Source organism: Silene latifolia, unplaced genomic scaffold, assembly GCF_048544455.1.
Source record: "Silene latifolia isolate original U9 population unplaced genomic scaffold, ASM4854445v1 scaffold_141, whole genome shotgun sequence".
NCBI classification, from domain to species: Eukaryota; Viridiplantae; Streptophyta; class Magnoliopsida; order Caryophyllales; family Caryophyllaceae; genus Silene; species Silene latifolia.
In genome coordinates this window covers 1-12500 of record NW_027413135.1, presented here as the reverse complement: position 1 = coordinate 12500, position 12500 = coordinate 1, and the positions used below count along the sequence as shown (strand labels likewise).

At 36.1% G+C, this 12500-nt stretch overlaps 1 long non-coding RNA gene across 1 annotated transcript; it reads left to right on the top strand.

The window, feature by feature from the left end:
* The first annotated feature begins 870 nt into the window (after positions 1-870).
* On the top strand, positions 871-12332 carry LOC141637740 (uncharacterized). The gene is made up of 3 exons (XR_012541879.1): positions 871-1215; positions 10917-11079; positions 11975-12332. It is a non-coding gene; the product is annotated as an uncharacterized LOC141637740 (long non-coding RNA).
* The last annotated feature ends 168 nt before the right edge of the window (positions 12333-12500 follow it).

The following is a 12500-nucleotide window of genomic DNA, read 5'->3' as shown; positions in this document are numbered from 1 at the left end:
GGCCACGGCCACCATTACCGACCATTGCCTTAGCAATGAGCAGCAATGGCTAGGCTACGGCCACCATGGCCGAGCACTGCCTTGGCCATGAGCAGCAAGTGCCTAGGCCATGAGCAGCAGGTGCCTAGGTCATGGGCACCATGGCCGAGCATTGCCTTGGCCATGAGCAGCAAGTGCCTACGTGAGCAGCAAGTGCCTAGGCCATGTGCAGCAAGTGCCTAGCCATGACCGAGCAGTGCCTAGGCCATGGGCACCAATGACCGAGCAATGCTAGGCCATGGGCACCAAGTGACCGAGCACTTCCGTTGAATAGCCATGCCTAGGCATTTTGAGGTTAGTTGCCTAGGCCATGGGCGTGAAATGCCTAGGCCAAGGGCATTTTGAGGTTAGTTGCCTAGGCCATGGGCGTGAAATGCCTAGGCCAAGGGGCATTTTGAGGTTAGCTGCCTAGGCCATGAACGTGCATTGCCTAGCTATGGGCGCCTTAGAAGCCATGCGTGGGCATTTTTCAATTCGGAACGGATTTTACCGAGCAACGAAGCGTGAAACGCTAATTTAGGAGGTTTCTAAGGTAATTATATGATTCGGTGACCACGAGTCGTCACTAGTACAAAAATGACATTAGGCGGGGACAAAAGGCTACGGTTATGAAAAATAGCGTAGCCTATTATAATAGGCTACGGTTATTGAAAAACACCCGTAGCCATAGAAACAAAAGGCTACGGTTTACCTCTATAACCGTAGCCAAAAGTGTTTTATATATACTAAAGGCAACGGTTCTTTATGAACCGTAGCCATTTATAATACATATGGCCCACAGACATTAGAGTATCATACATATACATACTCCGTATGGATATAATAAGAGATAAGGAAACCGGCCTTATCCGAAATCCACAATATCTCCCCCAACATCTCCCCTCACTAACAAACCCAAATTCCCTTTTCCCTCAATTCCTACCTCTCAAATCAACAAAATGAATTACCACAAAATAAGACCATCCTCAATCTTCTGCTACTCCTGCTACATCACAACCGCGGCCGACACCACAAACCATCTTCAATCTTCTCGTCCAGGTTGCCCTCTTCGCCTCCCCATCGAATAAGAGTACTAATGTTGCTGTTAATCGAGAGATTGCTATGAACTTCTACGCCCATCAACTTTGTTGCGGCCGCTCGCCTCGTTGTCGGTCTTTTTCTTATTCGTTCCTTCGGGTGCGTTTTCCGTTTTTTTGTTTTTTTTTAATTCTGCTTTTATTTTACATAAAACGAACTTATTTCATTCTCAACTGTTCATACTTGATTAGGACGGATGATTTATTGGATTAATTTATGTCTAACTTTCTTATTAGGGTTTTGTTGGGAAATGTGTCCTCAACAATAGTGCGATCACATGATTTAAATATCATTATAAAATCTCATTTTAAAGAATACAATTGGGAAGTAATTTTATTATCACAACCGGTCAACATATATCGGTAATGATTGGTGACTAGAGTTTGACATTACCTGCGTGTGGTGACGTGGTGATCGATTGACCCCTAGGTCATACCTAAAGGGCAATACACTTAATTGATTATTTAATTAATCGTATAACGTTACGAGTTGATTAAATTACTTGAAAATTGACTGGACGATTTTGGAAGTAAAATTTACGTATCAAATTGAAATGTGATTAAATGAGATACGGTCCGAGTAATCGAATTGTATTATTACTCAGATGAAATTATTGTTTAAAGAAACGATTGGATTTGAATGAATTATTATAAATACAATCTATTGTGATTTATAAATGGTAAAATATTTTGGCACAAGTAATTATGAAATTACTAGGTCAATTTTTGTATATGACGTATTTTGATAATACGTTGAATTTTTAATGTGTTAAAAATTACATAACAAATATATGTGACATGTGACATGTAACATATAGACAATTGACAAAAATAATGTGGACTCCATATTATGTATAAGTGCCGAAAATTTGGAGGTACATTAGCTAAAAATTGTGTTTATATTTTGTATAGAAAACATAATGATGAAATAGCTAGGTAGCCATGCAAACCTATTCTCCTTGTGAAGACCAAAATGGGCATGCATTGGCTCCCCAAAAAGCACCCCTCCCACCGGTTTTTCCTAGGCCTTTTAGAGAGTTTTCTCCTCTAAAAATTATTCATTCATTCACTCATATTTTTCTAGTGTTAGAAAGAAAATATTGACTCTCTACTTTCAATGCTAAATTAGAGAGATAAAATACTCCCAAAAATACCTTCTCCTCTACACGGTTTTAGGAGCTTATAACCAAAATATTTTTGGTTCAATTTTCACTACATTAATATTATACTAGTACTTATAATATTAATTAGATTAAGTGTTAAGCCTTGGGTATAAAGCTTGGGGAGAGATCTTATTCTTAGATCTTGTTCATCCATTGGAATAGCTCAAGAACAAGAAGAGAAAGGTGATCTCTCTTGTGCCCAATATAGCCGAAATATTGAATGTAAGGACATTATTTCTCTTCTTTTACATTGTTGTTTGCATGCATAAAATCCGTTTTAATTTTATGACAAATTATTTAGACATATAAGAGTATGTTAAATATGTATATAGATCTACATTTCCTTCAATTGGTATCAGAGCCACGGTTGTTTGCATGCAAATTGGTTAAAAGTTTTTCCGAGTTATATGAATAACAAAATAAAACTTGTAAAATTTGTGTTATTATGATATATCACGAAATAATTACATGCATGTTAATATTTCTGGTCCTAAAGTGTTTTAGGATATTTTGGTTAATTTTTCGGATTTTTATTGTTCATATTTAATAATAATGACATTTAAATGTGATTTTATGAGTAAAAATGTCATTTTTGGTCGAAAATTAGCTATACTTCGAATTTTCACTTGGTTTTTGGATATGTTGTCACATATATTATTTTGAGATAACCTGTAATTTTTCATAATTTTTGCACTTGTTATGCTCGAAAAATGAATTTTTCATTATTAAATATGGATTTAAGAGAAAAATAGGTTAATATGAGTTAAATTTCGAATCTGGTCATAGAAAATTTATATGTTGTCACATGAAATTTTACAAGATGTGTGTAAAATAATTGGCTATAAAGAAGTCTTTTAGCATGATTTATGAATTTTTGAAGAAAAATGACATAAATAGTGACATTATTAGTGAAAATTAATAAAATATATTCTATGACTTAGGAAAAACGTCTAATGTTGCATTTTATTATATTTTTCAGATCTAAAATTGAAAAGTTAATGAAAATAATTTTTCCATGTTTTTATGATTATTTTATTAAATATCGATAAACCGCAACATTGTTTTTCCTAAAATTTTCAAATTTTTAACCTAAAATTTTGAACATTATGAGTGTCATGGAATTTTTCCAGAATGTTCATGAATTTAAATTTCAAATTTTGAATTTATTTGAAATTTTTGGATTTATTTGAAGTTTAATAGCTTATTTTTGTAATTTTGGTCCATTTATGAACAATTTTGTAAATAAAAGTTAATTATGGTCAAAATAATTAGTGAAGACTATATTTTGAGTCCTAAGAGGTTAGGGTAATTAAATCATGCATAAATATGAGTTTATGTATTTTTGTGATTATAAAATGTTGAAATCACGCAAATCCGTAAAAACCGAGTAATATATGATATTGGCTAATTAAAGGCGATTTAGCATAAAAATTGAGCATGTTCATACATATTATAATGCTGCATTTTTCTTTATGATTGTCATAATTTTAATTTATGTAATTTTGAATTATGTAATTTTACTTAGTATGGCCTTAGATTTTTAATTGGTATTTCCCGAAATGTATGGGAATATCGATTCGGTTGTAATTTTTATTGTGATCTCGTATCACCGTTTTGTAATTTAATAGATTTATTTTATTTTAGTTACAAATGTATAATAGGAAATTATGTAATTTATTATGTAATTTTATTCATTCCTAGTTCCAAAAGACTCGGATTTCTTCAAGAATGGCGATACATAAAGACGGTGTTACCTCGAGATGTGTGCCACAACCGAAGTTCAAGGGACCAATGGAGTTGGTTTCCGAATATGTAATAGATTAATAGTTTTTCTATTTTAGGAAAGGCCATACTAGGATTCATTTACTTTTATGCTTGCATTTTATTTTATGTCACATGCATCGCTAAATCGCCATAACTAAACATGCATTGTCTTATTTATCGAGTTTATCGACCGTGTCAATTCGAATTATCGTAGTTCACCGCTTTAGTTCACTTAAAACGTGATAGATAATAAATTGACATGACCTCTCGCTAAAACCACAAATTGAGACATAGCCTTACCAAATAGTAGAAACCATGAAAACCTATTTCGCGAGGGAGTGCACTCGGCTACCCCGGGGTACAAACCTTGTTACGTAGGGGAAGTGGGTGATAAATGTCTAATCCACCGAATTCATATTGATAAGGGATGTATCGGCTACCCCGTGCCCAAGTTGATGTGGGTTTGGATAATGGACACATTTATTCGAAATTTGGATTGAACTCAACAAAAGTTATTGATAAGGGATGTATCGGCTACCCCGTGCCCTTGTTGATGTGTTTTGGGCTATAGATAAACATTAGAGTAATTTTATCGACCAAGAGTTCTAAAAGTAGAATCGATTAAAAGGTTAATCTACCGAGTTATATTAATGAAGGTTGCATCGGCTACCCCGTGCCTAAGTTGATATGAATTTGGGTCTTGGAATCATTTATTATAGTTGGGTAGAGGTCACTATATAAATGTTCATATCTTGTTAATTTGCAAGTATGATTTAAAAGACAAATGTTAATATTTCCTTTCCTCCATATTTGTAGTGCATTACAATGAATCCATCAAATGCTACCGCACCAATAACCATTGAGTCATATCACCATGTTCTTGACGACGTATGCTCCAACAATAATTTCGATACAACTAGAGAACTTCATTTCGGGATAGGTTCCGATGGAAACCTAAATTTCATCACTTCTTCTAAACCACCCACTACTACTAGACCTCGTGTGAGTCCGTCTCAGGAAGATTACCTCATACGATCTATAGGGTCTTTGTCTCTGGAAGATAAAGATGCCAAAGCTAGTGGGAGCTCTAGCAATCAAATTCTTGCTTCAAAGGGCAAGAGGTTCAAAAAGAAAGGAAAGAAAATCAAAAACTTCAAGCAAGTTAATGATGAGTGCCATTATTGCTATGGCATGGGACATTGGCTTAGGAATTGCCCTATGTATTTGCGAAATATAAGGGAAGGACTCATTACTCCAAAAGGTACAATTCCTAAAGAAATTTATGTTATTGATATAAATTATACTTCCACTACGACATGGGTACTAGATACCGGTTGTGGTTCTCACCTTTGTAATCATTTACAGGGTTTAAGAGATGTGGAGAAGCTTAGCAAGGGAGATGTGGATCTTCGACTTGGAAATGGAGCTCGGGTAGCGGCCGAATCCAAAGGAACTTATGTTCTAGCTTTGCCAAACGGTTTTGAGTTGTATTTGCATAATTGTTTTTATGTTCCTACGCTCTCTAAAAACATTATCTCAATCGCCATGCTAGACATGGACGGTTTTTGTTTTGTCATTAAGAACAATCGTTGCTCTATTTCTAGGAATGATTTGGTTATTGGCCAAGCTTCTTCCATAAATGGCATTTACATTTTAGAGACCTCAAAACCGACAAATGATATTTATAACATTCAATCAAAGAAACTCAAAACAAGTGACCCAAGTGAAGCGTTCATTTGGCATTGTCGATTAGGTCACATAAACGAGAATCGCATCAAAAGATTAATTTCTACTAATGTGATTACACCATTTGATTATCAATCATTTGGTACATGCGAATATTGCCTACTTGGCAAAATGACTCGTAATCCTTTTAGCGGTAAAGGGACACGAGCTAGTGAGCTATTAGGACTCATACACACCGATGTATGCGGACCAATGAGTATCACCACTCGTGGTAATTATGACTACTTTATAACCTTCACCGATGACTTAAGTAGATATGGGTATATCTATCTAATGAAACACAAGAGTGAAGCACTTGAGAAATTCAAGGAATTCCAAAACGAAGTAGAGAACCAATTGAACAAAAGGATTAAGGCACTACGATCCGATCGTGGTGGTGAATACCTTAGTCTTGAATTTGATTCACACTTGAAAGGTTGTGGTATTATATCACAACTTTCTCCACCCGGAACACCACAACTAAATGGTGTTGCCGGAAGGAGAAATCGAACCCTACTTGATATGGTTCGATCCATGATGAGTCAAACCGAGTTACCGAACTCGTTTTGGGGATTTGCAATCCAAACTGCAATTCTATCTTTGAATAATAGTCCCACTAAAGCCACCGAAAAGACTCCATTTGAGACATGGAAAGGAAGAGTTCCTAATATATCCTATATGAAGATTTGGGGATGTGATGCTTACGTCAAAACTAAGAACGACAACAAGCTAGCCCCAAGATCCGAAAAATGCATCTTTGTAGGTTATCCCTCGACCTCTCGAGGGTATTACTTCTACAAACCTCAAGATCATAAAGTGTTTGTGTCTTGCGAGGTCAGTCTTCTTAGAAAGAGAGTTTATTTCTAAAAGACAGAGTGGGAGAAATTTTGAACTTGACGAAGTTCAAGAGCCACAAACCGAGGTAGAGACGCAAGAAGATGTTCCTTCGTCGTCTAACGCGGTTGTACCTCCTCCACTAAGAAGGACGGGCCGAGTTATTCGCCATCCCGATCGATATGTGGGACTTATCGAGGAAGATGGAACACTCGATGTGTTGCTTATGGAAAGTGACGAGCCCGCCACCTACAAGGCCGCAATCTCTAGTCCTAATTCCAACTTATGGCTAGAAGCCATGAAGTCCGAAATGGATTCTATGCTTGAAAACCAAGTTTGGGACTTGGTAGATTTGCCTAAAGGGGCAAGACCCTCCAATGCAAATGGATATTCAAGGTCAAAAATGGCATAGAAGGACATGACGATGTCTACAAAGCTAGGTTAGTGGCAAAAGGATTTACCCAAGTCCAAGGTCTCCATTATGATGAGACATTTGCCCCGTAGCCATGCTAAGATCCATACGGATTTTGTTAGCGATCGCCGCATTTCATGATTATGAAAGTTGGCAAATGGATGTCAAAACCGCTTTTCTAAATGGGCATTTAGAAGAGGAGGTGTACATGATACAACCCGAAGGTTTTGTTGATTCTAAAAATCCTAACAAAGTGTGCAAGCTTAAGAGATCCATTTATGGTCTTAAGCAAGCATCTAGAAGTTGGAATCATCGATTCAATCATGTTATAAAAGAAAATGGTTTCACTCGAAATGTTGAGGAACCATGTTTATACATGAAATTCAAAGGGGAGCAATGTTGTGTTCCTAATCTTGTATGTCGATGACATACTACTCATTGGAAATGATATTCCAATGTTGTCTTCTGTTAAGAAGTGGTTAGGTAACCACTTCCAAATGAAGGATTTAGGAGAGGCACAACGCATATTAGGTATCCTGATCTATAGAGATAGACCCAAGAGGATATTGGCACTAAGTCAAGAATCTTATGTTGATAAGATTCTTCGACGATCAAGATGGACAAATCCAAAAGGGGTTTGGTACCTATGGTAACCGGAACGATATTGAGCACGACTCAATGTCCCTCCGAACCCCATGATGTTGAACGCATGAAGTTGATCCCTTACGCTTCCGATGTTGGATCAATCATGTATGCCATGATATGCACACGTCCTGATGTCTCGTATGCCTTGAGTATGACGAGTAGATATCAAGGAAATCCAGGTGAGAGTCACTGGATTGCTGTCAAGAACATCCTTAAGTACTTGAGAAGAACTAAGGACTCTATCCTTGTGTTTGGAGGAGACACTGAGTTGCGTGTTACAAGATACACGGACTCAAGTTTTCAAACAGATAGAGATGACATGAAATCACAAGTCGGTTTCGTGTTTATGCTCAACGGTGGTGCCGTAAGTGGAGAAGCTTCAAGGAAGTCAGAATCATGATTCAACAACGGAGGCTGAGTACATAGCAAAGATCGTGGCTGCCAAGGAAGCTATGTGGATCAAGCAATTCACGGAAGGTCTAAAAGTAGTACCTACCGCCGATGATCCCATCACTCTCTATTGTGATAATAGTGGGACGATCTTCCAAGCTAAGGAGCCAAAGTCTAGTAATAGATCTAGACATGTACTTAGAAAGTATCATGTAATAAGAGATTTCATTGAAAGAAAGGAAATTGCGATTTGTAAGGTTGGGACGGATGACAACATAGCCGATCCGCTCACCAAGCCTTTATCGCAGGCTAAGCATGATGGGCATGTTGCGTCCATGGGACTTAAACGTGTACCAAATTTTTGTTAGATTTTGAAATGAAATAAAAGTGTTGTTTTTGTTCATGTTCATAATCGCATTTGTCTTTTATCCTTAATTTATACTTTGTTACATCCAAACGGGTTGTAGAGACAATTGAACCCCGTTAAAGTGAACATGGATTAACATTGTTTTGCCCATAGTTACTTATATGAGGTGACGTCTCGAAGTGACTAGAGTGTGAGGCGATTGATGGCAAGTTCAAGTGCCATACAGTCATGTGAGATGACTAGTCGATCACATAGGCAAACTGTTAGGAACATTTTGTCGGGCCTAATGACCGCTTATAGAGTTCTGGCAAATTTATATAGCCTGGTCGTGGCGAGAGCTACTATAGTATTCTAATGAGTCAATTCTTTTGACTAAAGACTATTCTCCTAAGATGGCACAGTTTCAGATTAACTTTGATTTGTGTTACTACGACCTTCGTAAATGGGGTCAAATGGGCACATTTTGGGTTATGATGGTCGTGGCTAGTCGAAGGGAATAAGTGCGATAGGAATTGTCCACCCCTTGTCGGGGTTATAACAATATCTCAGGGCCACTCGAGGAGTAATGAACCGGAAATGCGTGGCCACGCTCGGAAAGTATCTATGATAGATAAGTCCCAGGTCAATCGCTTATTCTCCAGATCGAGGAAACCACTCTCGATATGATCACTTGCAAGTACGAACTGAAAGACACCTTGCATTGAGTGGGAGATAGTAATAGGACAAGAGAATTGGTGACGCACACTTGTCGAGGACAAGTGGGAGATTGTTGGGAAATGTGTCCTCAACAATAGTGCGATCACATGATTTAAATATCATTATAAAATCTCATTTTAAAGAATACAGTTGGGAAGTAATTTTGTTATCACAACTGGTCAACATATATCGGTAATGATTGGGTGACTAGAGTTTGACATTACTGTCGTGTGACGGCAGGTGGTGATCGATTGACCCCTAGGTCATACCTAAAGGGCAATACACTTAATTGATTATTTAATTAATCGTATAACGTTACGAGTTGATTAAATTACTTGAAAATTGACGGACGATTTTGGAAGTAAGATTTACGTATCAAATTGAAATGTGATTAAATGAGATACGGTCTGAGTAATCGAGTTGTATTATTACTCGGATGAAATTATTGTTTAAAGAAACAATTGGATTTGAATGAATTATTATAAATACAATCTGTTGTGATTTATAAATGGTAAAATATTTTGGCACAAGTAATTATGAAATTACTAGGTCAATTTTTGTATATGACGTATTTTGATAATACGTTGAATTTTTAATGTGTTAAAAATTACATAACAAATATATGTGACATGTGACATGTAACATATAGACAATTGACAAAAATAATGTGGACTCCATATTATGTATAAGTGCCGAAAATTTGGAGGTACATTAGCTAAAAATTGTGTTTATATTTTGTATAGAAAACATAATGATGAAATAGCTAGGTAGCCATGCAAACCTATTCTCCTTGTGAAGACCAAAATGGGCATGCATTGGCTCCCCAAAAAGCACCCCTCCCACCGGTTTTTCCTAGGCCTTTTAGAGAGTTTTCTCCTCTAAAAATTATTCATTCATTCACTCATATTTTTCTAGTGTTAGAAAGAAAATATTGACTCTCTACTTTCAATGCTAAATTAGAGAGATAAAATACTCCCAAAAATACCTTCTCCTCTACACGGTTTTAGGAGCTTATAACCAAAATATTTTTGGTTCAATTTTCACTACATTAATATTATACTAGTACTTATAATATTAATTAGATTAAGTGTTAAGCCTTGGGTATAAAGCTTGGGAGAGATCTTATTCTTAGATCTTGTTCATCCATTGAATAGCTCAGAACAAGAAGAGAAAGGTGATCTCTCTTGTGCCCAATATAGCCGAAATATTGAATGTAAGGACATTATTTCTCTTCTTTTACATTGTTGTTTGCATGCATAAAATCCGTTTTAATTTTATGACAAATTATTTAGACATATAAGAGTATGTTAAATATGTATATAGATCTACATTTCCTTCAGGTTTATATGATCTTGTAATTTTAGGCAGGAAATGAATTTGGGTTATTGTGTAATAGGTGTGATAAACTAATCTAGAATTTAAATTAGGGTCAATTTATAATCTCTTGTTGATTAGCTTCTTTTTTTTTGTATCGTTTTTTTGCTCCATTCACTTGATGTTATGTTGTTCAATTGGATACCACTACATGGGCGATGGTTTCCAGTGGTTAAAACACATTAGATTGACAATTAAATCGCACCACAAAGAAGAGTTAATTTTCTTAGTTCTGGTTTGATGATCAGACATCTCATCCTAAACCCCTACTGCTCCGCTTCTTTACTGTTGGCCTTCGCTCACCGCTTTCTCCTCACATGACTCTCCCTCGCTGTTTGTCGCTGTCTATCTTTCTCCTTCCCTTGCGTCTATTGAAATGTTAAGTTAACATTACTCATTATTTAACTATGATTTTTTTCGTTTGATAATAGAGTTTAGATGCTGCGATTGTGGTCATATTGCTCAGAGTTCCTCATTGCGACACTGCTATATTGCTGAGTAGAGTAGCAGTCAGTATCTTGGAGCAGTCATTGTCATCATCCTCACTACTCGTTCCTGCCTTTCTGTTCATCTCCTAGGTGCACTGCCAACTAAGTAAGTAGACAGTCTAGTAAACATATGTTGTTGTTGCTATACTGTATAGATTATATACCGCATCAGGTGATATGTTGTTGCTTCAAATCATATGTTTATTTGCTCGTCTTAGGCACTCCTTTCTTGTGACAATAGTTACTTCTCACGTATCACCTGAGAAAGGTGATTATTAAGCTTATCACCTAATGCGATATAGATCATGTCAGTCTATTGATACTCTGGTTTTCGTAATTGAACTAGGTGCCTTAAACTTGTATATTTGGTTCACTTGAAGCTTGGTTCTTCTTAGTTGTGAGCTAGAATATTATGATATACTGCCAACTATTACATCCTCCCTTTCTTTTCTTCTTCTTCTACTAATTATAATTATGGTTCATCCTCTCTGTTTCGAGTGAGGGGTGTTTAAAGCATAAAATCATTGGTTAGGTCTTAACCGTCAACTTAAGCTTTTAGTTGTGATGGTGTCACTCAATTTATGTTTTAGTTATTCCTTTCATTACCGTATTGTCAAATAAGATAGTGATTATGATTTTCCTTTGCGTTTGTTCTATTTTTAGGTTTTTTTATGATGTTGTGAAGTTTTTATTCAGTCAGATAGATTTTGAAGCGCTTAATATTTGATTAGGTTCTCGTTTTGTATTTTTCCCTTTTTGTTGTTAGAGATTGATCAGATTAAGATCTTGTCAGTGTTGCTTGAGTAGTTATATTGAGTATTTCTTTTGATATTGATGTTCTATGTTTTTGATTTTTTGTTGCTTTTGACGCCGAGATACATATATTTATTGTGGTTATGGAATGTTTTTCTTATGGACCAGTTCTTGTGTTTGATTGATGTCGTGACTATGATAATGTATATGCAATTTTAATCTGATAAGGTGTCATGATCTGATTGCAGATGAGCTGATTAAGAACGCTGCTTACATCGCTACCCCTGTTGCTGCCGATGAGTCCACTGGTACAATTGGCAAGCGTTTTGCTGGCATCAATGTTGAGACTAACAGGACGGCTCTTCGTGAGCTTTTTTTCACTACCCCTGGTGCGTTCCAGTACCTCAGTGGTGTCATCCTCTTTGAGGAAACTCTACAAGAAGACTGCCGTAGGTGGAAGTTATGGAGTTGTACTTCTTTTTTGTATTGCTATATAATATATATAACGCACAAGTCTCGTTTAAGATTGTCTTGTTACAAGTTAGGTAATTATAAGTATATTTTTTTAGCTAAGTACTGAGCTACTGATGTTGATTTGTAATGTTAGTTGTATGTTTGAACAATGATTTTGTAACTAATTATTATTATCTTAATTAAAGAATTTACATTTAAAATAAATCATATTTTTGTAAATAATTATTTTTTTTAAAAAATTTAATTGAGAAACAGCTACGGTTGTTAGAAGAGAACCGTAGCCTAAAGTGACTTATGGCA